Here is a 26942-nt window from a genome sequence, read left to right on the forward strand (position 1 = left end):
AACTCAAGAAATGTGACAGTTAGTGACAACATAAAAGTACAGTGAATTATTTGCCAGATCATGTGAGAATTACAGCGTCAACCTATTGAAATAGCTCATAGCTGATCAGTGTGGAAATAAACAGTCATAATGACATATTTAGAAATCTATGATGCTGCTTAAAATATGAGAGAGTCTGCCTGAAATGAATGAAGGACATAATCCTACAAGTATAACAATAATATTTCAAGAATTCTCCTACTTTGCCACATAGACAAATTTACTCTTACTTCTGTTAAAACTGTAATCCATTAGAAATTATCATTATCTTTATTAAATCAATTACTTTAAACTGCCAAAATAGTTTCATGGCTAATTCTTCTTTTTTAATGTAATTAACATGCTTACTCTTACTCAGTTACTTGAATTTAAACGATTCTGCTGTTGAATTTGTTTCTTTAACTTTGCACTTCCAGCCGCACTTTAATTAATTAAAACTTCATCCAGATATAATGAGACAGTTATTGTGTGTTAATGAAATATCAACGGAAAATGCACTAATCAATAATTAATTTAATTAAGGTGTATATGAGACAATATTGCTATATAATTAACTGAAAATCACATAAGTAACACATGCATATTTAAATTTTCATTAATAAGTTTGTTAGGAATTTTAGATCATGCTGTTTTATGGATTCCCATGAGATATATAAAATTAAAGTGTTTGTCAAAGAGATTCTGAAATACGCATTAAATGCAGTCCTGAATCATTTTGACAGTCATGTAGCAAATAAAGGCATTTGAAGCCACACTAAGAATGAGAGTGCGCCTTCTTGGAAATGAGATAAAAATCTGCAGGAGATTTCTTTTAACCTTTGAGAGTCAGATATGTAAAAAACCCTATGAGATGAAGTTACATGTGAGAAAACATATTCTATACTTGAAAAACGTGCCTTAGAAAAGATTATGAATAATGGAAGTATTTTTTCAATTCAACAGCTAAAGCTGGATCATCCCACTAACATGCTGTTCAGGCACCCTCCTTATTAGGGACTATATTCTATTAAAATTGATGAAGCTATCTCATTTGCTCATTGTGAATGATTTTTTATGAGAATTTACCAACGAATCTGCTATTTAAAGGTGCTGCTTATATGATACATTTGCTAAACTTTTAAATTCCAAATGAATAATACTCTTCATGTTTCCTGTATGTTCAAAATTCATTACAGTTTGTGTTATTAATGATTGTTTGACCTTCTAGTAGCTATTATTAGCAAGGTATTTCAGATCCATAAAGTTTTATAATTAAAAAGACAATCTCTTCCTTGTATATCCTAATTATATTCCATCTACCACATGTTCAGCAGAAGAGTTTGACTTTATGGAGGATTTTTAAAATTGAGGTAAAAATCTGACTTTCAGACTGAGAGTCTCTAAGTTAAAACCTCATTAATGTATATTAACAATTTCTAATGAAGAGTTTTACAAGGTTAAGTAATTGTCATGAAGAATAGTGGTGTTTTTCATAACAGTCTGACCATAGTTAGCAGATGGAAGATTGAGAGATTCATGGTGATGAATGTCTTCTACAAAGTACAGTCCCTATTTTAGATCTAAGTCAAATTTTTAAGTTGAGTTAGTATGCATGTTTTTCCTCTCTTTAGGTGAAGCACATTGATAGCTGTTCTGTTTTTGTTTAGCAGGAGACCTTCAGCAATCTTGGGAGCATGCAGTCCTCCTTAGGCATAAACAAGAATACTATTTTATTTTATTTTATTTTATTTTATTTTATTTTATTTTATTTTATTTTATTTTATTTTATTTTATTTTATTTTTTCGGACTTCTATGCAAAAGAGTGTAGTAGGAAGGAATCTATTCAGTTCAAGTTGGTGGTGGCAGGTTCAGGCTATATGTCCTTTAAAAAAATGTGGATGTGGAAGGCCAGTGTTTCCTGCTGGAACAGATTACAGATGTCAGTGCATTCTATCTGTTGTTTCAAGGAGAGAGAGCATTTCTGAGTGGGAGTAGGCAGTATGTACTGATGTACTGTAAGACGTCTCATATTTTTATTTCATTGCTGTTACAATTTGTGCAGTGTGTTAGCTGGCAAGGCTACTGCACAAACAAAGGTCTTGACACTTCTTTTTCTACTTCAATTCAAATATCTCCAAATTTGTTTATTAGTTGCTTTGGGTTTTTTTTCTTTTTCTGTGTTAGAAGTTAAAAACTGTAGCCCAGTAAATACTGCGTTGGCATTGCTTGTTATAGGCCACAGGCTTTGTGTTAAGCTCACAACGGAGTTCTTGGGACTTGTCGGGACCTCTCTGGATTACTTTTTGACCTGCCTGGAAAATGTTTTTGCTTGTAACAGCTTATCTAAAAATTGGGTGATTATTTTTCTGATTTGTTTTAAAATTGGCCTTGCACAATACAGTTGATTTTTAGTTCTTATAATTGCATGTATTTTTGTAACTGATAGACAGCAATAGCAAGTAATTATTCTATGTAGGATGAACAATTTATGACCCTAGAATAAAATGCAGCATGCAAGAACCTTCACTCAGAAGGTGCATCTTGACCAGGAGACTGAGCATAGCAGGAGAGCACAGGTACCAGCCTGGAATGGTGCCAGGGCTGTAACTAACTCACCAGTTAGTTGTTGTCAAAAGAATGTACTTTTGGGAGAATGCAACCAATTTTAGGACTAATAAAGGGAACAAAGAACTACATAATCCAGATTCTCTCTATGTATAGTAAATTCAGATATAACGTGAAGTTTCTAGCCAACAAAGAAGAAGGTGTGAAAATATTTGGGGAAAAAAAACCACCTCCAAGTCAATCTTAGAATGAAGAGAAAAAAATTGTCAATATCAACATTGTGCCCCTCACAGCAAAGAGGAAAAAGAAACACCTACCATCAACATCTTAATTCTATTGAAGAGGCTGTTAACATCACAATCATGCTATAATACACCCTGCTTACATAAATCCTTGACTTTAGGATCTGGAAGAGTAAGTATGATAGCAGACAAAGGGGTACATACAGGGAACGCGTATAATAATTTTAACTCTATTATTATTATTAAGATTTATTCTGTAATACTAATGTTTATTTTCTTTCTTTTCCCCTGTCCTTTTCTGTAGTAGTTAGACTTGAGCTAACAGTAATTCTTTAATTAGACTGTTATTATTTTTAGTTACACTAACTATTAATTTCTGGCTTTATATGCAAAGTGAATTGCCTTCTTGCCGATAACAAGATTTTTCAGTGTAACAACTGGAAAAAAAAGGGCTATATCCAACACTGATAAAATAAAAATTCTCCTGAATGTCACTGATGTTTCCAACAAAATGGAATCTGTAGGAGATTTCATCCAGACTCTCCAAACTTCCATGAGGCTTCATGGCAACAGAAGTGGAAATAGGTTTATATTTGCACTGACCTGAGGCTAAATATTTTGTCTCAGTTCCATGAGCTGCAACACTTCAGCTTAGACCCATTTGATCCAAATTTAATGATTCTATTATAAATGTCAAGGTTTTGGTTTTAGGGTTTTTTTTGTTTGTTTGAGGGTGTTTTTTTGTTGGTTTGTTTTTTTTTTCATTTTGGATCATAAATACTTGCAGGGCTTTCAATTAAAAAGTTCATGTTTCAATGGAAAATTACATTTCAGTAAAATCTTTATTTTGCTTATTAAAAAAAATTCTGGTAGAAAATACTCCAGTCAGTTCTACTAACAGTATAACATACTTACATAAAACAAAACCATAATACAACATACAGAACACATACAAGTCCACATCAGCAAACAAGTGAACTGAAGTAGTTTTTAAAGAGGTATTTGGAGGTAACTTAAGTAGTTGTCCCAAGAATTAACTCAATCCTGCTTTGTAAGGAAAGCATGCCACAGCACGTTAAATTTACAGTATCAAACTAGAGTAAAATGATTTTTTAAAATAATTTCTATCAATGCAGAACAAAGGTGATGTTTATTTTCCTGCCTTATGGATCATATCTTTTGTCTCAGGAAGAGCTGCAAGCATATGGTAAGAAATAAAAAATTTTGACATATAGGCAGTTTAAAATGAAATTTTAATGATACCTGTTCGGTATTATGAAATAAGTGTATGCCACCCTTGTGCCATTTATTGTACAGGTGAGGTGCTTTTTTTAGCTGAGTTCAGGTTTCACCTGTAAGAAGGGAGAGTTTTTAAAAGTTAATTTATTTACCTCTTCCTGAAAGAGGAGTTTAAGATGTAGGGAGAATTAATTGTCCTCAGTAGCTCTCTCTATATCTCAGTTTTGGAAGGAGACTTGACAACTCGGTTATAGTTGCTGGCTGATTTTAAATGGCTTATATTAGGTAAGATGAATTTTCAGCTATATTGCTTGCATATTCAGTATATGGTTGGACGTGATTTAAGTTAATAACAGCTGGGATTATTTTTTTTAAAAAGTTATTTCATGTTGATACAATAGCTTGAACAATAGCTTTAAAAACTACTCACATTATTTCTCTGACTAACTGCTGTGAATCAGTATACCCTTTAATTATATGATTAATACTTTTACATGTTTAGAGATGCAGTTTTTTGGATTGGAGTCATAAGCCAATATTCAACATAAGCATTGATTAATAAGTGTTATAATATTTCAAATGGATGCAATTTACATAGAGATGTCATATAGCCACATGCTTATACGGTGAAAAAATGTACAGGCCCTCTTTTTTACACTTAGAAAGAGGAAAGATTGCAAGCTTTCTATTTCAAAATGGTGTATATTAATGATACATTATTTATACAGTATAGCTTATTTTAAAAAATAGTTGTGCAATTTCTCCCTCAACTTCTCTCCACTTTGGTAAATCACAGTTTTCAAACACTGATCAGTAAGTTTCCATGAAGCTGTTAGTCACGGTAGTACATAAGACTGATTTCTAAATTCATTTTCAGAATGTCAGATTCCTGTTCAGCTTTTAAGTTAGAACATACTAGTCCTCCCTTGGCATCTGAACCTGTTATTTAAAGTGGGAAGTAATACTGGAAACCGCAGCATTGCAAGATTTTAACTTCACAGCTGAAATTGAAGAACTGACCCAGAGAGCTGTGCCTGGCTAGTTTTCTGACCTCTGTTAGAGTTCACGTCATCTCCTGTAAAGCCAGAGTGGGATCTCACAGCATGGGACCATGAAGACTCCATCCAAAACTGAAAGCTTTCTCCTGCCGACAGGTCTGCTGAGCGACTGAGCCCCCAGCCACAGCCATCTCCTGGCATATGCAGAGACTCTGGTAAGCTCCCACCTCGGGGGGGAACTCTTCCCAGGGAGTTGCACTCCAAACTTAAAGAATCCCAATAGCCTAGATCCAGGGTTGTCCTTGATATCAAATACTTGATGCATTTTAAGAATGTAGTGCAGCTCTGTTAAACTCCAACTTGGCTATTTTCAGGTCTGCATTCAGTTATAATTGCATCTGCTTTACATATAGGTTGATTTTCCACCTGAAATACAGAGAGTTTCCCCTGCAATGTGTCTCAACATGCTACAAATACTGCCTTGGTACAAAAAAAAAGGTCTTCCTATCACTACAGAGACAGCAAGCTTTGAGCACTCATGGCTCTACAATGTCCCTCAGTGAGAGGGGGAACTCAGATGTCACCTGAAATTCATCTAATAGGGATTTCAGGGCTCTACCTGAGATGAATACTTAACGTGCCTGTCACTTTCTCAAAATCACATTTAGCACAGGGAAAAGGGATGTATACATGTGACTTCATTACTCCAGGAAGACTAACACATCCAGAGAGAACTGGGCAGTTCCTTTCGGAAGCAGGAATGTGGCAGACAGAGGCAAGCTACGTCCTCGCAGAATCCCTAAATGCATGGTATGGTTCAGTCCATTTCAGTGCCCATGAGTTAGCATTCTTTAACCACTGAGCATAGAGGCTTCCTCCATTCTGTTCTTGTGACTTCTTCCACCAGCACAGTTCAGACTCCCTTTTCTGGAGCCCTTAGCTGTTACGGCCTGTCAGTTATAAAAAAACTGCAGAGGTTTCATTTCCTCTGTCAGAAGCTTAACAGAACCCCAAAACCCATTATTTTGTGCAAAACCCAAGTTTATCCATAGTTGAAACCTCACTAATAGCAGTATCTCAAGAACCACATTAAAGAAAATAATTCTTATTCTTTTGCTAGGGAAATTACCTTTATAAGTTGTGATAGTAAAGTGCTTGAAGTAGATATGAGGGAATTGTGTTGGCCTCAGTTGAATGTGAAATAATAATACAGTACCTGCCACACAGAACAACTTATTTTATAATTGTAGTAATAAAACCAAGGACAACTCCTCTCCGCCTGCTCTCCCAGTATGTAAAATATGTAATATATCATGCATTTTTTTCCCTATGTGTTTTGCTGTAAATCTCAGGGGTTTATGCAGATTCTTTAACTTGGGATCTAGTATTGGGATAATATCTGTGGAGACGCAAACTTTTTTCCATTCTTTCATTGCTGATGAAAACCTAACGCTAGCATAATTTTTCTTCCATACCAAAGTAAACTAAATTTATTCTCTGAGAAGAAACAAGGCGGCAAATCTAGGGCAGCTTATTCTCGTGCCTTGTAGCAACTGGAGTGACATACTGCTTTTGTTGACCCATGTCAGAAAAGATGGGCTTTTGCCCATTCTTAAGCTCTGTGTTTACTTGTTTCCCATGAAGCTCATATTGTATAACTCAAATGCTATAAAAATAGTGACTGGTAGATCGTGTTTCTTGTTCTTGCTGCCAAAACAGCATCCCTGTTCATTTTCCTTTTTCAGGGCTTGATGGTCCACTTACTTAGGCTCTGTTTTTAAACCTGTCCTCTTCCATCCCAGGAAGAGACTCCTCCTCTTTAAAGTATCATGCATAAATATGAAAAAAAATGTTTAAAGGGGATAAAAACATTGCAAATGGTTCTCATAATGTCACAGATTCTTTTATATTTATCTCTTTATATGATAAATATTTTCGGGTAGAGAACTGTAACATACTTTGTCATACATAGAGCCTCATTAGACCCTGGTAAGGATAACTTTTTTAATGTTCATTGACAAAACACAAAAGGGCCTTCTCAATCAGGCCAGCCCATTTGGATAATACAAATAAATAAATGCCTTTTTGTAGCTCTAGCACATGAGAGCATGATGTGGCTTGCTCTGTCCAGGCTCCCCATTTAAAGTCCTAGTTCATACTACATCCTAGGCAGTTCTGAGGAGACAGGCATATTTCCCTTCCAGGTGACAAAGCAATATATCTTAACTGCTCTGTTGTGATGCTGTTTATAGTAAAGGTAGTATGAAACATAAATTACTACCCAGAAACAATTTAATTATAAGGGCTATAGGGAAAACAAGAAAAAAAAAAAAGAATTTTTTTTATTTTTCAAGCCTAAGGATGGTGGCATAATATTGGTCCAATTTACTGGGTGTAAAACTAAATTAAATCAATGCTTGAAGCTTTCCTTGAACATGCCTCAAATTCAGTTCATCTACCATTATTGAAAAGTATCACATTTAAGTCTTAATAATTCTTTACACTAGAGTGCTATTAATGTCATCATTATTATTATACTTCCCTATCTTCAATACGTTATAGCTGTTAGAATTCAAGTACAAAAATCAATGGGAGATTTGCATTTGATATAAAATATTCTAATCTATCACAATTAATTTCCTTCCCTGAATTATGTTAATTATCCTCTTCCCCACCTGGGAAGAAACCCCTGTTGCATTCTTGACTAGATTTAGATCTAAAGCTGGTTCCCTGGAGTGTAAATCTTTGATAAAAATTCTGTACTTACTCTCTCTTTTCTTCTGTCTTTTGTACACACAGCACTGTGAGAAATACTAAATGAAAGGTTTGGTCTGACCAACAGTTTTTGAACACAGAGGACATCTGGTCTTCCTTTAAATAACCAAAAAAACCCCCCTCACCCTCCCTCAGTTCTTGCCCATGGGCAATTAAGCTGTACATATGCAATTTCAAGATTAAAAGCAGCATTGAAAACCTACTCATGATTGACTGCTAGAACAGTTTATACACATCTAAAAAATACCTTTGACATGCAGTTTTCTTTCAGTTATTTCAAAAATTAACTTACCTCCTTCCTTCCTAGCTTGAGGAGAACTCTCCCCGAAAGTCCTAGAAACTATTCTTTATTGAGAAATTATTTTAGATAAATGATCAGTTTTTGCTTGAGGACCTACACTCCTTTCAGTGAAAAATTGGATGTTTGGTTTATCATAAGGACAATTCCTTTAATCTTTTCACAATCAACATCATGCTAATCATTGCTGACTTTTCCAGGCCTTTCGCCCAAAAGTAACAGAGTTTACATCAGTCACCACCAGTCACGCTGTTTTAGTTATCTCTGTTTTTTACTTTCCCCTGTGAATTTTGCTTTAGGAATCCCTCTTTCCATGCTGTTCCTCACATCTGACTGATGCCATGGTCATTTCGGTTTAAAACACACTTCCAAATTCACTGAAATCTTTATGGCCAACACTTTTTCTCTTGTCCAGTTTTGCTTGCACAGATGAATCTCATAGTGCCTGGTCATGAACCCTAGCCAGTCTGAGACCTTGAAAGAGGTGTATGTACCAAAGCAAAGTGATCCACCGAAAACAACAGTTCAGTGCCAGATCTGTAAGAATGGGGCTTTTGGCCTTCTGCCTCTTTGCCCGTTTTTAACAGCTTATTGACTTGACTATAATGTTACTCCCAACAACAGAAAAGAATTATTAATACCAACATCTTCTCAAATGCTAAGTTTCTCCTGAATTGACAGCTAGGAAATTTACATTATTTAATATTTTTTCCCACTGACTTGCAGTTAGTATATGAAAACTTTCTGGTGTAATTTGTTAGTTCTCCTTTGTACACTGGATCTGGGGAAATTTTATAAAAGACTGGTGAAATGTCACCACATCTCTCACTTTAGAATTTGATTTGCAGTTTGACTGAGGTTATGAAGACAAAATGCAGGACAAAGTGGCTCTTTTAATTGCAGCCATATGAAGAAAATCTAGTTCTTTAAACATATAGTTTTACTGGAATGTGTTATCTTGATATTTTTGCTTTGTAAAACTATCATTTGCACAGAGTCACCGGTTCAGAGGCTAGTTAACACAGGAACTCTTTTGGCAATGAAGATTCTGCTAGGTTCAAAGTGGCCCAGTGATATAGTATATAAATAGTTAGGTCATTGATTACAGTGATTATGTAGTTTTGTTCACTCCTCTGACCTCATTTAGTATTTTTTTTCCTTAGCAAATAGCAGATAACTACAGAATAATTAATATTCCTCTGGAATTCCTAGCAATTGCATTTTTGAACAAGGGAAATGATGGCTAGTAACCTACAGGGAATAGTTAGAAAATCCTGTGTACTTAACCTATACTTATGTACTTAAAAGGCAATCTATTAGACAAATAACAAAAATACATGGCTTTCCGTGAGTGGTTTTCCATGAGTATCCTTGCAGGTATCTGAAGTTCATTAAAATAAAAGATTATTCTGGTGGCAGCTTGATACAGTTCAAACAAACACTGCTGGGTTGGGTAAATGATATAAGGACTGGAGATTTCATCCTTGTTTGAGTAAGTTTGCATAGAATGAAAAGAGGTTTTGGGACTCTGCTCTTTCTTGAGCAAAACAGCCGCAGCCACAATTACACGCAGCGCACTGGTGTTTGCCCAGAGCTCCACGTGCTTGTGTTTGCAGCATGCTTAGCATGCTCAGAGTCATCCTTTGGGTTATCCTTTGGGTGTTCAAATGGCAATAGACTCTATTCAAACAGTACTCAGGAAAGAGCATGAGAAATGTGTAAGGTAAGCTGTGAAATATGAAAGTGATGGTGTGTTTTCAACCGTTTTGATAATGAGATTCAACTTCATTAAATACATTAAAATACAAAATACATTAAAGGGCTGTGAACAAGGGAAAACGAACTCCAAGCCACAGCACACTATCAGCACTAGGACTGCCTTGTTCTTGTGCAATTCTGAACTATTTTTAAAAAGATCTTACTGGCTGAAACAGAGTTTTCATAGACATGAAACTGGTTTGATAGTGAGGTTTAGTAGTATAGAGCTAGATTTGTTGTGTTTAGTCATATGGTTGTGGTAGATCAGAACAGTCTTCACAATCATGGTAGCATATCTGGTGAGTAACATGTTCATTAGAGTTGGATTTCAGTTGACTACTTTGCTTTGAAAGATATTCACTAGATGCATGACTGGAAAATTGCAGCAGTTGAAGCTTTTGCATTAAAGAATTTGAGACTTCAACTATATTTGCAATTCATGTTTTAAAGCATACAACTGCTGCTAACAAATGAGATGTGGCTTATTTTTACATATTCATGCTTTCAATCATCTTTTTACTTTTGGGTGGAAATGAAAGATACCTGTGATTTCTTTATTCCCGGGGGCATCAGAGTGGTTGTGAGAAGATGTGGTAACACTGGGGGAGGTGACCGAAGAAATATTTTAATCCAGAAATAGGAGCATGAATCTGGAAAGATTTCATTTGTGTTGGAAAAGTACCTCTGGAGATATCACACTCTGTCCCTGTTTCTTCTGTTGGTACCTAGCACACGTGGCAAAGGGCAATGAAATTGCATTGCTGCTTTGCTGTTAGTATATTCTTAAGCAGGTGGAACGCAAATATTAATCACCAAGATGATGAGGAACACACCTTATTCTGGTCTAAAGTCAGTGTTAATGGTCCCTTTTTCATGGCAGTAAGTTGATTTACAATCGGTTTCTATATGTGCATAATGTATGTATCACAAAAGATGTGGAAAATTTCTGTCTGCTGCCCAGTTTTTTAAAAAGAGCTAGCTAAGACCTCTGCACAATAAAGGTTGATTTTCAATAGGTTTTGAAACTGCGGAAGTTCCAGAGAGGTAGAAGAATGCTCGTCAGAAGAACGCGTGAGATCACCAGTATCCAGAAGTGTAAAAGTGTAAGGAAACTGAAACTGGCAGTATGCACTGGCTCACTTTAGAATTGCTTTTGCTCTCATCTAAACCCAAAATGAAACTGTTTGTGTTTTGGGATTATTCTTCCGTTCTCATGACCTCATCATCCCACGTTACCTGGATGGTTGGTAAGTTGTTTCTTGAGTTTTCCACTAGATTTTGTTATGTACAATGCATCCATGTATTAATTGTCTCAGATACTCAGGCAGCAAAAGTTTGAAGTGTGTGTCTGTTTCTGTACTACATACATGTGAACCAAATTCTGTGTGATATAGATCATGATCAATGCCTGTGCTTGGCTGTCCAAGCAGCAGCTGTTTTTGAATTGCCAATCTTATCTTGAAGAAACATGTCTTGTTCAGTTCAGAACCAGGTAGCTTATCTCACCTCTGAGACTGCACATCAACCTGAGGTCTGAAGTGAAATGGCTTCAGTGCTATCAGATCAATTTGCTGTGAGCAGCCCACATCACAATACCAGCACACATAATTCAGCTGGCTTTGGCAGTTTGCTCAGGAGAGAGCTAGGCCTACATTTGCAGGAGCACTGAATTATTTCTTTTCTCTGGAGATGGAGAGTCAGAAAAGATCCCTTCAGGTCAGGGTTGAGGACTCAAAAGGAAGCCAGCAATGAGGCAGCTAAATTTTACTTCAGTATGCTGGGCATTCAACACTTTTCAGAGCTAAAACAGTGAAGGTCAAGGGGCTAATCTTCTCAAAAACAGGTGATCATAGAAATTAATGTGACACATCCAAAGGTTGCAAGTGGCTTCCTGATTATACTACTTAATAATTGTTTTCTCTTAAATTAGAGTCCTTTTGTTTCTTAGCAAATACTAACATTTATTCTGTGATTATCCAGACATGTTGTTGATCAACTCACAAGTTTTGTTTTGTTTTTCCTTTTTAGACACAAATGTATTGCCCTTCACAAACTTATTTAATGATAGAGACATGCTTGACTATTTTTGACATTTAGCATGCATATAGCAATACAGGTAGTATGTTGTTTTCCTTTATTACTGACAATCAAGTTTTACTTTCCTTTCTGTAGCAATAAAAAGTAGCTTTAGCAGTACATCTGTCAAAATATTTACCTCCTATGCCACCAAATTTAGTGTCAGTATCTTCTTAGTATTTTAATTTCCATGTTATCAATACCAGAGGAAAGCAGATGACAGTAAGACAGTATATTAGGCATCTCAAAAGTTACAATAAAATAACAGTTTTGATTTGGGGCACATCTTGGGGTCTCTCATTAATGTGCATAAGTAATAAGTCATAGTGACAGTGATCTTAATGCTTACAGGACTAATGTATCTGAGTGCTATGTTTCTTTAAGGTAAACATTGGTGTTAGTGCAGCAATTTTCAATGACTGCTTTTAATTTTAATCAGTTTGGTAGGTATTGACAGTTGTCAGGTGGATTAATTTTGTTTGGTTTTTAACTCCAGGTACCATGAGTTGCTCTCAGACCATAAATAGGCACATAAAATAGCCCTCAAAATTGCTAGCGATTATCACTCTGTTATTCAAGCTCTACAGAGAGACTAAGGACTGAAAAAGTCCAGAGAAGTTAAACTTTTTTCTGTATCCCTCCTTTTTTTTAAGGTAAGCCTGAAAAGCTGGTGAAGGGGAATTTGTTTTATAGGTTTGTAAATTAATTTGTTAGCATCATCGTCTCTGCCCCCTACCGTGAACAAGAAGAGAACTGTCCTTTTGCACTGGAGTATATCTGGTATTTTTCTGGTGCTTTAAATGTAATTAAAATATGGGGTATGTCTATGTGGGATGGAGGAGGAAGGATGAAAAAGAAATCACAGTTTTTTCAATGCCAGAGATGTTGTATGAAGAAAACATTATGGATTAGAGATGGTAAGAATTATTTTGCTAAGCCCCCACCCTCCTCGTGCCCCTGCTCTTGTTATCAGCTCTAAGGCAGGTAATATCTATTCTCCTTTCACTTACCCACATTCTCTCTGACACCTTTCACTTACCCACATACATTGTGTTCCCCATGGAGTTTTTCATCTTGTTGTAAAAATGACACTTTCAGGGATATGACTGTAGAGGCTGAAATGTTGATTACCTATCATTAATCATTTCTGGAAATACCATTCTCTAAAGATGCTAGTCCTCCGGTGTGCATACAATATGCATGAGAAGGACAGACTGATAGGGTGTGTGGGACAGCAGAGAAAAAACAGTACAGATTTACTCTTGGCAATTTTGGCATTGATTTATCCTTTTTTGGTCACATTTGAAAAAATATTGTTGACTTCCCACTACTGTTAATTAATTAAAGGAGTCCTCCTCATTTGGTGGTGCTCTCCACTGGTTTCATTAATATGTAGTGAAATTTCCCCTTGTGCCTTTATTGTCAATGTTTGAAAGGGAAGGCTTTATACCATCAGTCTGGAATCCCACTTCCCTCTCAGCTGCTTCTCTCCATATTGATGGCATACAGGATAAACAGAACAAGTTAATTTGTAATCTTAGATAGAAAATGATAGCTGCACTGTTTCTGTCATTGAGCACTCTGCCAGTTTAAACAGCTGATTAGTCAGCTTCTGTGGAATCGATCTGAATCAGTTCCACCTGCGTGCACCCACCAGGAGCCACTTTATTGTAAATCAATCATTCTGAAAACATCTCACAAAGGGGCCAGTCCTCACTAACAAGCCATCAATTTAAACTGACTGTCTGGAGCACTCTAGAAATTAGAAGTGCAACAAACATTTATTCTAAAATTATGGAGAAGTTGTTATTTTTTAAAAATCACAGCCTGTAAGTATTTGGTGCTGATGGTGATTGTCTTACTTTTTTTTTATTTTATTCATATGCATCAGGTCACTTTTCAGACATCCCAAAAGTGTGGGTGCTTCCTCATAGGAAAAAAACAATAGGTTGGGAATTTTAACAACAATGGATGGAATGGATGGCCTTTATTACTAGAAGGCAACATTAACAGTAACTCAGAGACTTTATATCCTGCCCTTGTGCCCCTTGGGTGTTAAGATCGATCCCCAGAGTCAGAGAAGTTCTCCTTATTCTCTGACATGATGAATTGCTAAATTTTGCCTGTGCAGAGAGTGGGTCTTCCAGTTGGCAGTGGTTGGAGAAGCTGCCCCAGGGGGGAGATACAGATATACAGCTTGGTCTCCAAACTCTTCCTTTAAGACGCTTCATACTACCCTAAATAAAAGAGAGCAGAGAAGGTATATTCTACCTCCTTTTTTTTTTTTTTTTTTTTATTGGCCTGTCTGGGCATTTCACTTATGTCAACAAAAAAGCTGTGAGAATCATGTTTTCAGGTTGAGTGCATTGTTTAGAATCTCTGGAGTCTTATTCAGCTTGAGAAAAAAATATGGCAGCACTTAGATTTGCAACATGTAGTGCAAAATACTGCGTATGATGTTATGCTGTGTAATTACACGTTGCCACATGATTGCATTGTCAACACTGTGTCTGATTACAAGGTAATTGCTTAGTTACTAGTTTTGATGCAAAGCCTCTTAGAGACTTGCATATTAAACAAGTGTCCCACTATTGGAAATACAGTCAAAACAAAAGTTCAGTGAGACCTCATGTGATTTTATGGAAACTATTTTTATGCTTAGATTATGCTAGGTTGGATCTATCTCTGAACGACCTTAGCTGAAATCCTTTCATTTATTGTAGGATACTTTGGTGAGATACCTCTTATCAAATAGCATAGAGTATTCACAGCAAGTTTGGAGCTTTAGCTTCTCCCTCTTGCAGGGTTTGAATGTGAGAGGGTTTTGTGCATTTAGTATGGTGGTTGCCTGTCTCCTTATCTTCCAGCCCACAGGTGTGACTTCTGGAATTAGTCTCTTTAACCAGCTTTACTTATTTTTTAAAATAAGCTGGTAATCCATAATGTCTTTTGGCTCTTTGACTATTTCCCCCCAAAATGTACCTCATTACTATTAAAAAGTGGGGTGTCAGGAATTTGGGTGATGTCTCTCTTACATGTTCTTTGCTAATACCCATTTCTGTGTCAATCAGATGTCACTGAGGGGACAGGCTGTGCCTCTAGATTAAAGCTGCAGAACATGGCAATTCTGCCTTCCCCTTCCTGAGCGCAAATCCTGCCTTTCCTTGCCCACTGGTCTCATGGAGCTGGGGAAGCATCTTCCTTTTCTGTTGCAGAAATTCCCTTCAGCAATCTGTTAGAAGGGAGAAGAGTGAAAAGCTATGCATCTGCCTTCCCAGAGCCTTGTATCCCTCTGGTTTTTCGGCCACAAAGGGTAAAGCATAAGAAAATGCAGTAATCAAGTCTTTAGGTGTTGCACTCAAGATGCTCTTAAGATGCAGCAGGATTGGTATTCCTTAAATTTGGAAGCTATGCCAGAGCTCATTGGTTTCTAATCTAAGGTATCAAACAAGAGAAACTACTTTGGCAGGTAAGCGAGCTGTTTCTGGGCTGATGGAGGACAAGGTGCAGGGGGGATTCTCTTTCTTGTATAGAAAGTTTCCACATGACTTTTGTGTTGTTAAGGCTTTCTCACCTTTCTTCAAAGGAATTTAATCTCTCTTTCTGGGCTGGCTTCTTTTAAATGAGACTTATGCTCCTCAGCTGACTTCCAATGCTATTTTCAGGTAGAGCTGGTCCGGTTGTTTGCTGAGTCTGTAAAGGTGGTCTGTTTAAATGACTTCCTCTAGTATGAAAGGCTTCTGCTACACAAGCAAGATGACCACTGTTTGGTCTTATCAGTCAACTCAAATTTTCACACAAGTAATATTTTTTTCCCTGTTGTCCATGGTTTTGATTTAATTCATTTTGTACTATCTGAACATCAACAAAATCCCTGAGCTCATTTGTCATCATGGTATTTATAATGACAGGTTTTGAGCTGAGCACAAGTACCAGATATAAGCTGTGCAAGAATGGTTATGGTTTCCTGGAAGGGGAGCAATTTCAATCCAGACATGGAAAAAAATAATTCTCTTATACTTAGTTAGGAAAAATTATTTCTCTATGTGTATTATTTATTGTCTGCCCAGTCCCTTCACAGAATTATGCTATATATCCTCACCCCTGGCTCCTGAGATGATATCATGCTACAGACACCTGGTCTGTGACTAGGGCTCCTAGGATCTACGACAACAGAAATAATAACATGCTATTACCTGTGACTAAGTGTGGGGTTTTTTTTACCTCACAAAAGTAATGCTGCCAATAATCTTCCCAAATTCTGTGTTATCTCTCTATGATAATTGCCTACTGCCTGGCACTGAGTTCTGTGTCCTGTCTGGGCAGGACGATATGTCTTTAATTACCAATTTGGTTTATTGCTGTTATTTTAATATGACAATACTGATGATATTACAAGTGTGTAGTCACTTGATCCTGCATGTGGAATGCCTCACCATAGACAATAATAATCATGAAAGCTGTATCTTGGAGACATAGAGAAGAAGGGAATGTTACAAAGCAAGGACTTGTCTGCTTGTAGTAATCCCAGGGTAAAGGAAATAGGAAAAGTGTAGTCTGGGACAGTTATGCAGCTCAAATTCAGTACAGCAGAAACACATGCAAAGCAATTTTAAGCAGTGTAATTCTGATTCTGAAAGTGCAGTACAGGTTAAAGAAGGCTAAGCTATGTACACAAGCACAGGCTTAATAAGGGAATGGCATAAGCTAGTGGAAACAGTGATGTATTAATGAAACCCTGACACAGACTAGTCGGTCCAGCTCTGGTATTTTACTGGTCGTCTTATGAGATGACAATGTATTAATGGGCTGTTATTGGTAGTTCTGCAAATTATCTTTGGCATGTTGCATGAGTTATATAGTGAGTGCTGTGTGCTTACAAGGATCTTGTTTCTCTTTGTGCCCTTTACAATAAGGCAAATGCTTAAATAAACAATGCATTTCAGTATCTCTTTCCTGAGTTATTTTTGGCTAATTAAGACTTTTTTCCTCTGTGTCCTTTATTTGTTGGTGTTGAGTGCTTTGTACTACTTCGTAACTGTTAGTGTATTTTTTACTACTGTCTTGCTGCTAGTAAGCAAGAATATTATGCATTGATATTATTGGACTGAATGCTCAGGGGGTACAACAAGAGGGTACAAATATTTTATTTTTTTAATGAGAGCAATTTCTGGAATGTTTAAACTGGAAAATGAAGATGAGGAAAAGTGCAAACATGGTTACTTTCAGATTATTTCATTTCTTTATCACAGGACAGTGAGTTATAAACTACAGTTGTAATGCCTGCATTAGACTGATACTGAATTGTAAATGTAACAGTAAAAAATACAATGAAAATTACAACTATGATGAGGTGAAAAAATATTTTAATAGAAATAGATGTCATTAGGTTATTGAGGGAGATTGTTGATCTCTGTAGGCATCTAGCTCATCGTAGCTATTTCTGAAAATCTGATTTGCAAAATCTCTGGAGACTCTAGCCTGACCCTAGTGGATGTCTTACTGCCTGTTTTTCAGTGTATTTCAGGATGGAATGGGAAAAATGAACAGAGTGTAATATGCAGAGCCATCTATCTTCCCTTCACCATCAAATAGTTGATGCATTATGGATTTTTTTTTCATGCTTTTGATCAGGAAAAAAGTAAAGAGGTGACTAGCAAAGACAGAATAATGTGTGTGATGGGGCAGTGTGGTTTTATTGAGCATAATAAGTTGCATTTTCTTTGGGACCCTGGTATGCAAGACCCCACCACGGGATGTGTGTGTTGGCAGTCTGCAAGACTGTGGATCTCTCCTGAGATGTCAGAGTTCCCTGGCATGAGACGTTGACTTCTCTAATATAAAGCAAAGCCCTGGGCACATCTGCCATTCCAACAGCTGCCAGAATCTGGAAGAGCTGCATTAACCAAAGTAAAAAGCTCAGAAGTGCAAGGAGTTGCATTGCAGGTACAGTGAAAGTTATTAGCATGATGATAGCTTGTGCACAGAGGATCAAAAGGCTGAAAAATGAAAACAGCTCCATCTGTTCTTGCCAAAAGGAACCAAAGTAGAAAATTAAAAAATTCTTACTGTATTTAGTACGCAAAGTGTATATTCCCTTGGTTGGCTTGCTTAGATTTCCAATATAAAAAAAGACACGTTAGTAAAACAATGCAAAACTGCCATAATTTTAATCTATCCATATTTTTTCCCACTCCATCAGTGGTTAGAGCGCTTTCTGTTGTGGCTCACCCACACTCTAACTGCATATGTAGTATAGCATTGAAAGTGGCTCCATTATATGCCATTTGGGGCTTCATATTTATTATTTTGCAGCATCAATTGTGCTCAGTTTGCTAGTGAAATAAACTATATTTACTTTAAATGCCAGTTCTGCAAATTCAACTTGGGAACTGGGAATAACAGTTTCTTTTTGGAACTGCATTTTGACCCTGGCAATAAAAGTTGAGAACTGACAGAAATTTCCATAGCTCAGTTGAAGCAATTTTCTGGTCCAAAGTCTAAATAGAGAACATATTTCAAAATAGTATGGATTATGTGTGAACTAAAAAGGATTGTGCTCCAGTCACTATGGTATTTCAGAGCCAGTTGAGCAACAATAATAAAAAGTGCTAAAATGTATTTGTATCACTCAAGCGAGCAGATCTAATTTAGTATATGTGTACAAGAAGAGATAAGCAAATTCTGTTCTGTTAATTTGGTTTGTCTTTCATTATTCCATTGATTTAAACCGAATTTCTGTGGATTTAGCCAGTGTAACTGTGATCACATTCAAGTCTGTGAAGTAAAACTCAGCGTCAACATGAATTATGATTTAGATTACACTACTTGATCATTTATAATGTCTTTCTGATCAACCAACACTTGATGAACTTCTTATCAATGCCATTCACATCCTGACACATTTTTGACCCAGACTACTGTTTAGCATATGTAGCAATTTATTCTAGGCTGTATTTTAACAAATTTGACTTCAAGTGGGCCACTTCAACCTCCTTTTTGCACTGCACTCTAACAGTGTTGTGTGGTTTAACAGAATTTGGACTGAAGGCTGAAGGGCAGCGAGAATTAAAAAACATAGGATAAAGATGATAGGATAGGGCATAAGATAAAAAGACTCTGAAATCTGTTTAATTTTAAAAAGACACCTAATGGTGTCTTTAGAAGCTCTTCGGTCAAATCCTTTGTTTATATTAGAAATCTGAATGTAATATTTATCTCTGGTGGAGACTCTCATTGAAGCACATTGATTTGCTTATTTGAAAAGAGTTTGATTTTTTCTCAGGTCTCAGCCAGTATTTTTTTGGATGAGATTGACTGGTCTCTGAATTAAAAAGCAAAGAAACAGGACTGCTCTTGGGAAGCTTTGTATTTCTGTTATTTACTGATGTGATATTATTATTGGATTAAATGCAGAGCTGTGTGTAAAGAGGAATAGCTCTCTGCTTAGGCATCCAACATAGCACTCCACAAAAGACTACTCTATTAATTACAAAATATATTGGTCTCACTAGCAAGAGTAACAAGACTGATCAATCCTCCTCAGCAATGAAAAATCAGACAGTCTAAAACGCTAGTATGACAACAATGTATAGTTTGGGACCTAAGAAGTGCAATGACAATAACAATAAAAATCCCCATTTATGGGGCACTTTATCAAACAAACATCTCAAGGCACCACACAATAAAAACATAAGAAAATGAAATCAAACAGAGCTGTGGGCTTGATTGAGGGGAAATCATTGATCCTTATTCCTAAAAGCATAATGAAAAAAACCCTTCATCTCTTAAGGTCTAGCATAAAAATTAGAAATATTCTTTGGAGGCCTAGTACTAGTATCCTGGAGACAATTTCTTTTCTTACTGATTCTAGATTTGTTCTGGCATGGCACAGAATAGGGTTTCTGAAACAGTAGATTGAAACTGATTTAGAGAGTATGGTTACCACCTTCTAGTCCAAAAGGTTAATCATGATCATAGAAATAATGCTGTAAATTTGAGGAATAGTGCAAGAGTTTGGCTCAGATAATTTCTGATACTTTATCCATTTTCTCTCCTTTTTATGATGTGCCACCTTCTGTCTTTGCTTCAGATTCAGGCAGGTAGCTCTACTGTATGACTGCACCAAGTCACAAAACAGTTCTGTCCTTTTTGTGCTTTCACGGTCCCAAGTTCCTTTCTGTTGATACTGGGATTGCTGACCTGCATCCAGCTGCATGATGCAGTTATGTCTGTAAACCCAAGTACAAAAAAATGTAGTTTTCCCCTTCAGATATAAATTCCTATAATTTGATAGAGACATATCTTCAAAAATTAATTACTATAATATTGTGGGCCAAGCTGTGGAATAAAAGTCTACCAGTGATGATTCTAATTTGAATAGTTCTTCCTGCCCAGAAGAGTTGAAAGATTCTTTACAGAACACTTAAAGATGCATTTTGGAAAGGAAAAGGTGTTATCAGCGGGCTTTTTTGCTTGGGTATCTTTGGTTGGGTGTTCGGAGTTTTGGGGGGATTTGGGAGCTTTTTGGGGGAGAGGGGGATGTTTCGGTTTTCGGGCTTTGTTGTTCTTCCTTAAAAGCCTTTAAGGACTCTCTTAATCAAGGGGGTTTTGCCTGACAAAATGTCGAATTTTGAAGCCACAGCTACTCACGTATGCTAGCTGTTTATGGATACCCCTCATAAACCCAATGGGATAACAATAATAAGGATAATGAAATAATAAGGGTCATATTGTGACATAATAAGGATGACTGCATTTTTTATTTTTAATTTTTGGTTAGTTGTGATTTTAAAGTTGAAAGCTTATGCAAGTAAGCTAACAGATAGCAACCTACCACCAGTAGTGCTACAAGATATTATTGCTATTGGAGGAATCCTATGGGTTCCCTGCTGTAACTGCTAGAAAGTATACGCCAATGTCTGTTGTGAGAAAGAACCCTCCATGGAGTTCATTTTAATTATTTTATTATTTGGAATGTGAAGTCATGATTAATAAGTCTTCACTGAAAACAGAATGTGTTTGTGGTTTGTTTTTTTTTCCACATTTCTAAACGTGTAATACTTTGCACTGGTTTTACTTGTTCCATTGATAAGGAAATACTTGAACCATAAGGTCCTGAAAACTGTGTCAGATACCTCTTCTGAGTGTAAGTTAATATTTATTTTATTGCCTCTGATGTCTAGAATGAGCGGTTCTGTATTTAGACAGAAACTAATACAATTTCTGGACATCTAAATCTATCCCACTCATGCGTTTTGACAGCATGGACACAGTCTCACCTGGAGCTGATGCAGTGGGAACTCCAACCATATTCTCTATCCACGGCTCAGAACTCTGAAATAGAGATGCTGTAAGGAAAAGAGCTAGAATGAAGTTCTGATAAGTAGTATCTCCAGAATGGCAGAAGGAACAGTTATAGGACTTCCTGTGATAGCAAATTGAGACTAGTGAGAATACTGGTCTCTGTACTAGACACTGTAGGCAGACGAATTCAGTCAAGTTTTTAAACTTTACAAGAAAAGTATATGGAGTCCCTTGGCAATGACCCTGAAGAACTTCCATCTTCCCTTCAAGCAACTCAAAGCAAGTTTCCTTGACAGGTAGCAACTGCTGAAATAGCAATCAAAGCTTTCTTGGCTCAAAGCCTCTGCTTCATGAACTTCAGTACCATGAAACACAAAGAATAGGCCAGACAAAATTGGCAGGACACTGAGTCCAGAGACCACTACAGACTTTGTGCTAGATTTTATGGGTCCTGGTCACACAAAATCAAACAAACCAGAACCGAATTAAGTGCTTCCTGAAGTTGAAGGTCAGAAGATGTGGCTTTACATGTCATCTGTTATACCAGTGTAGCTGGATGTAGAAGCCTGTATGCTAATCAACTGCTATGTGCTTCCGCTGTGACATTCCCTCACATGTAGCATGAATTGGCAACCTAAGACCACCAACCTTTCAAATGGTTCAGGTGGCTGTCTCAGCCCTGAATTGATGAAGAAGTTGTGGAGTCTGCCAGTTCCCTAACAAAGTAACAAAGGCAATCCTCACTTCCATGCTCAGTGGGATGTCTATGTCAAATATCACGTGCAATGAATAAGCAATAAGCCCAATAGAGCTTTCCATCAATATCCTTTTCCTTGGTTCAGCACTCATTGACATTTCTCCCATGTTTACTTGAATAATCTGTTACCTTTGGTCATCTTTATTGGTATGAACCCAGACACCGTGCAGAGAAGATGCCAGGTGAAAAAAGACATCTGTAAAGACAACACCATTGACAAGTTTCATCAAACTGATCAGTCCAAACTGCATTAACTCTGTTGTGTGAATTCTGACTGAGCAGCACAGTTCAATCCTAGAAACCGTTCACTAGAAACAGAAGACAGATGACTATCCAGGCAAACAGTGCTTATGCCAGGTGGCAAACTAGAAGAAGAAGCTGGTGATCTGTGCAAGGAGTGCATTCTTTTGTTCAACAACAAACATTCATACAGAAAAGCCTATAAATAGGTTTGACCTTTCCAAATTTGAAAATAAATTTCAATTCTGTAGACATTAAATAGAGGCATTTGCATAGGAGCAAATCTGTTTTACTAAAGGTAATGAATAAACATGCTTTTTTTCATCATCAAGAGTATTTAATCTCTAAGATATTAATTTTTGAAAACAATTCTTTTTTTTTTACTCAAATCGTATTGTAGAATACCAATGCTTGTGGCTTTGGACAAGTTTATTATAAACTTCTGTAAAAAAGAACAAGAAAGAAACAGATTCCTGAATGTATTTTGCAGCAATTGCAAACATTTATTGTATTCATTAAACATTTATTAACATTCATTAAATACCCTTGCTGGAATATTAGTCACCATCAAGAAGTACTATGCTGACTGTGTGTACTGATAGTTGGAAATTTTACCTCTAGATAGATTATAGAGATTACAGTAGGTTTGCCTTATTTTTCTCATCAAAATACACTGATATGAATAAATTTTTATAACTCTGGTAACCTGTGAAAGGAAACTGCATTTCAGATCTCTGGGACCATTCTCTAGTTCTGCATCACTGCGAAAGTTTCATGGAGGATTTTTTAGGCTGATTGACAGGGCATACATAAGAACAGTAGCAAGTGTAATAAGAAGGGGTGCTCTCAGGTTCTTGCTGAGGCAGAATGATCATGAAGGAACAGATCTTGGTCCACCTGGATGTCTTCTTTGGCTTAGCAATGGTGGAGCCAAAATACTGACAAGCAACAGCCAGCCTGCATAGGCATAAAATGTCAGCTGTTTTAGATGATAATTCGCTTTTTCTAATTTGCACTGGAAAAAAAGCAATGCTTCACTGAGGGAAAATATATAATAAAATTCAGTTTGACAAGGGTCATCCTGGGGCAGAACCCCTACTCTAAACTTTCAGTCCTACTTTACATTCATTTCTTATATATCTACAATTAATACACCTTCTTGTGGCTCCCAGGTTACCACCTTGTAGGACTATCAAGAAAAAAGACTATTTTTGCCCCATTGGGTTTGATGTAACTGTGCAAATGTACAGTGTTTCTTTTTGCAGTCATTCATCTCCTGCCATAGCAGTCATATTGATCTGATCGGTTGGAGAAATCATCAAAAATTTTCTCTCCCTCCAGGAAACAAAAAATTTAACAGATCTAACATTGTTCCTATTTAGTGATGACATTGTCAGAGACCTTTTTGTTTTGGACTTGAAACAGAGCATATGCTACACAGTACATACAATGGCCTAATGACGAGTCTTTTCTATTAATGACAGCTTAAATATGAAAGAGTTGAAGGACTCTGGAGGGCTGGAGTATCTCTCCTGTGAAGATAGGCTGAGAGAGTTGGGGTTTTTCAGCCTGGAGAAGAGAGGCTCCAGGGAGACCTTGTAGCAGCCTTCCAGTTCTTAAAGAGGGGCTTACAGGAAAGATGGGGAGGCACTCTTTATCAGGGCATGTAGTGATAGGATAAGGGGTAACAGTTTTAAACTGAAAGGAGGTAAATTCAGATTAGATATTGGGAAGAAATTCTTTACTGTGACAGTGGTGAGGCATTGGAACAGGCTGCCCAGAGAAGCTGTGGATGCCCCATCCCTGGAAGTGTTCAAGGCCAGGCTGGGTGGGGCTTTGAGCAACCTGGTCTAGAGGGAGGTGTCCCTGCCCATGGCAGGGGGGTTGGAACTACATCATCTTTAAGGTCACTTTGAACTCTAACCGTTCTGTGGTTCTATGACTTTCTGACCCAAAAGAGGGCAGAAATTTTACAGTTTGAGAAATCTACATTTTAATAATCCTCTACTTTGAAAGGCAGAGGTCCTTTAATGGCTGATTTTAATTAAAAAAAGACTTCTACTTATAACTTTATTAATTTTCCCTTTTAACACACCTCCTTTTGCAGTATAAGATCTTTTTAATGACAATAAAACATATGCAATGTTTATGATCTGATTTAATGCCATTTTAAAATGAGAAAGTTATTAAAACATGAATCATGTTGCAGCTAATAAAAAAAGAGAGGAATCACAGGAGTAAAGGCCCAGTCAGAAAGTTGTGGATTTTTAATGAATTATTACTTTCTAATGAAGAAATATTTATTGTGTGATGCTATTAAAGGAACCATAGGAACTAATCTTTTAGTTCTTTACCATGGCCTATATGCAAGGAAAGAAATTCAGACTAGATGCATACAGTACATTGGACTCTGCATTTGAGTCTTACATAAAAACTGTATCTCAAAATGTTTCAAGGAACTGAATACAATTCAACTAATTGACTGCAATGCAATGAGTTGCCAATTAATAAATTGCCATTTGTGCATACAGTTGATAGAACATTTAATGAGGTGATATCTAAGCAGTAGGTGCAGTGATACACAGCACACCTGTGAGAGTAGCCACCCCTAGTCTGAGGTTTGAAAGCCATGGGGAGAGACTCTGGGGCATGTGGGTGGAGCAAGGAGGAGAGAAATATGGGAAGCTGAAGTAGCTAAGAATCCTTTGAACTAACTCTCATCATTTTTGTAGCTTTAGTTGATATCAGGAGGTGTCAGCATTGGCACCAGTACAGAAAAACTAATAAGGGGAAAGAAGGAAGGGTGTGTAACAAGAGGGAAAGAAGGAAATGGTTGTGGGTTTGTTGTTGGTTGGGTTTTTTTTGTTTGTTTATGTATAGGTCCATCAAAACCTGGCAGCCTGCAGTGATGGGAAAGATACATAATATGATAAAGCTTTGTAACCAACATGTGTGATTGAACAAACCAATGAAGAGATAACATTTGAAAGCTTTACAGCTTGGAAAGCTGTTAGCAAGCTGGTGTCCCCTTCATCATTTTTAATTTTACTTTTACTGCCCTTCATTTGCTTTGACGGGTTGATGTTGCCATGGTGCAGTTGAAATTCTCATAAAAGTGCTGTTACCCTTTCAAGATGGCTATTTTTTCCTAGGGTTTATACCACATTTTATAGTTATGTCAGAAGGTTTACTTGGTTTATGAATTCTCCAAGCTCTGAGACTGCTCTAAAAACTCTGGGTTGCAGTTCAGTTTTTGCCTTTTAATTTGTGAGATTTAACAACCACTACATCAGTGTGTTATATCCCTACATAATTATAAAACTCATTTTAAATGTATGCTTTTGTTAATAAGGGTAAATAAAATTTCAGCTTGTCCCTCACCTCTTTGATCTGTAGTTTCTTTAACGAAAAAAAGAAAGCAGCACATTTTTTCCAACTAAAGCTATGTGGTTCCTCTTTATACTAATCCCCCAACTTTTAAATGATTTATCTCATGTAGCAAAATAATTTTTAAAAGTCTTTCTACTCCCTATGAAATACCATACCCAGTGTTCATAGAGATACTCTCATGCTTGCAGTGGAAGTTGATTCATGTCAGATGTGAATTGGTCCCATGGCGCTTTTGCAATCACAATTAATTTCCCCTTTGCTTGCTCTGTAGCAATTCAGGTTGAGGATCTATGGAGTGAAGCTCTTGTCAATGGTGTTATGAGTTAAACTTTTTGCAAGCTGCTTTTTAAAATGAATGTACACGTTTTGATAAACCTGAAAGCCTGTTAGTCATTAAGAACAGTGCTACGTGACCCCTACTCAGTGTGAACGGCAGACAAACTTCACCACTTGAGTGGAATTTTGGGGTGGGAGAGGATGGAAAGGGCAAGAAGAGACTTTTCTAGACTTTACACTAAAGTCTAGAAAAGTTGTTCAGGAAAGATATGCCCTGTAAGGACAGCTGGTGAGATTAATTCATTAATTACCATCACTGTTATTGTTTTGGAGGAAAAATTTCATTTAATAAATGCACTGTAACTGGCTTTCATAACTGGTGCTAAAGGAAGGAAGGAAAGTTTCAAACACAACTCTGTTGAATTGGTATTTGTCACCTTCAACAGAATTAGAAGAAAAATCAGAAGCTCCCATTTTGCTGTCTCTTCCAAAAAGCCCTCCTGTAAGGCTCTGGGAAAGATATTAAGGATTGTCGTTAAAGGCAGCACAAACTAATCCAGAAATGAATGCAAGTTGCACCTGGACATAACTTTTGAATAATCAAAATTTTCAACCTGCTCAGACCTGGTTTAGTCCCATTTGTGGCACTACCATAAACTTAAATGAGCAAACAATGTTTAAGTGTCAAATAAGGGGCAACAAGCAAACAGAGTAAGACGCAGAACTGGCGTCTTACTACTACAGGTAGTATCAGATACATCAATTCTTACAAGTAAGTACCTTGCTGGAACAATGTGGTGAAAAGCAAAAATTAGGCATAATTTCACGATGCTGTGAAGAAAAACTAAATAAAATCTCAGATATTTACACGTCAGGAGACTTACACTCTCTAACGTGTAGTCCCGCTCTAATAGGAACAGCTATTATTAGTGCCTTTCACAGCTTTGCTTTTATTTCCTTCCATTTACTTGTTTTACGCTGTAGTGTGGTGACCGGTACTTTC

At 36.8% G+C, this 26942-nt stretch overlaps 1 long non-coding RNA gene across 1 annotated transcript in view; it reads left to right on the plus strand.

The window, feature by feature from the left end:
- Window positions 1-4952: 4952 nt before the first annotated feature.
- Window positions 4953-26942, plus strand: part of LOC134517625 (uncharacterized) — a 38423-nt gene continuing 16433 nt past the window's right edge. Inside the window, exons 1-2 of the long non-coding RNA XR_010071689.1 lie at window positions 4953-5278; window positions 10911-11141. This is a non-coding gene — a long non-coding RNA (uncharacterized LOC134517625). The remainder of the gene's footprint in view (window positions 5279-10910; window positions 11142-26942) is intronic.

The sequence above is a fragment of the Chroicocephalus ridibundus genome, chromosome 6, assembly GCF_963924245.1.
Source record: "Chroicocephalus ridibundus chromosome 6, bChrRid1.1, whole genome shotgun sequence".
NCBI lineage: Eukaryota > Metazoa > Chordata > Aves > Charadriiformes > Laridae > Chroicocephalus > Chroicocephalus ridibundus.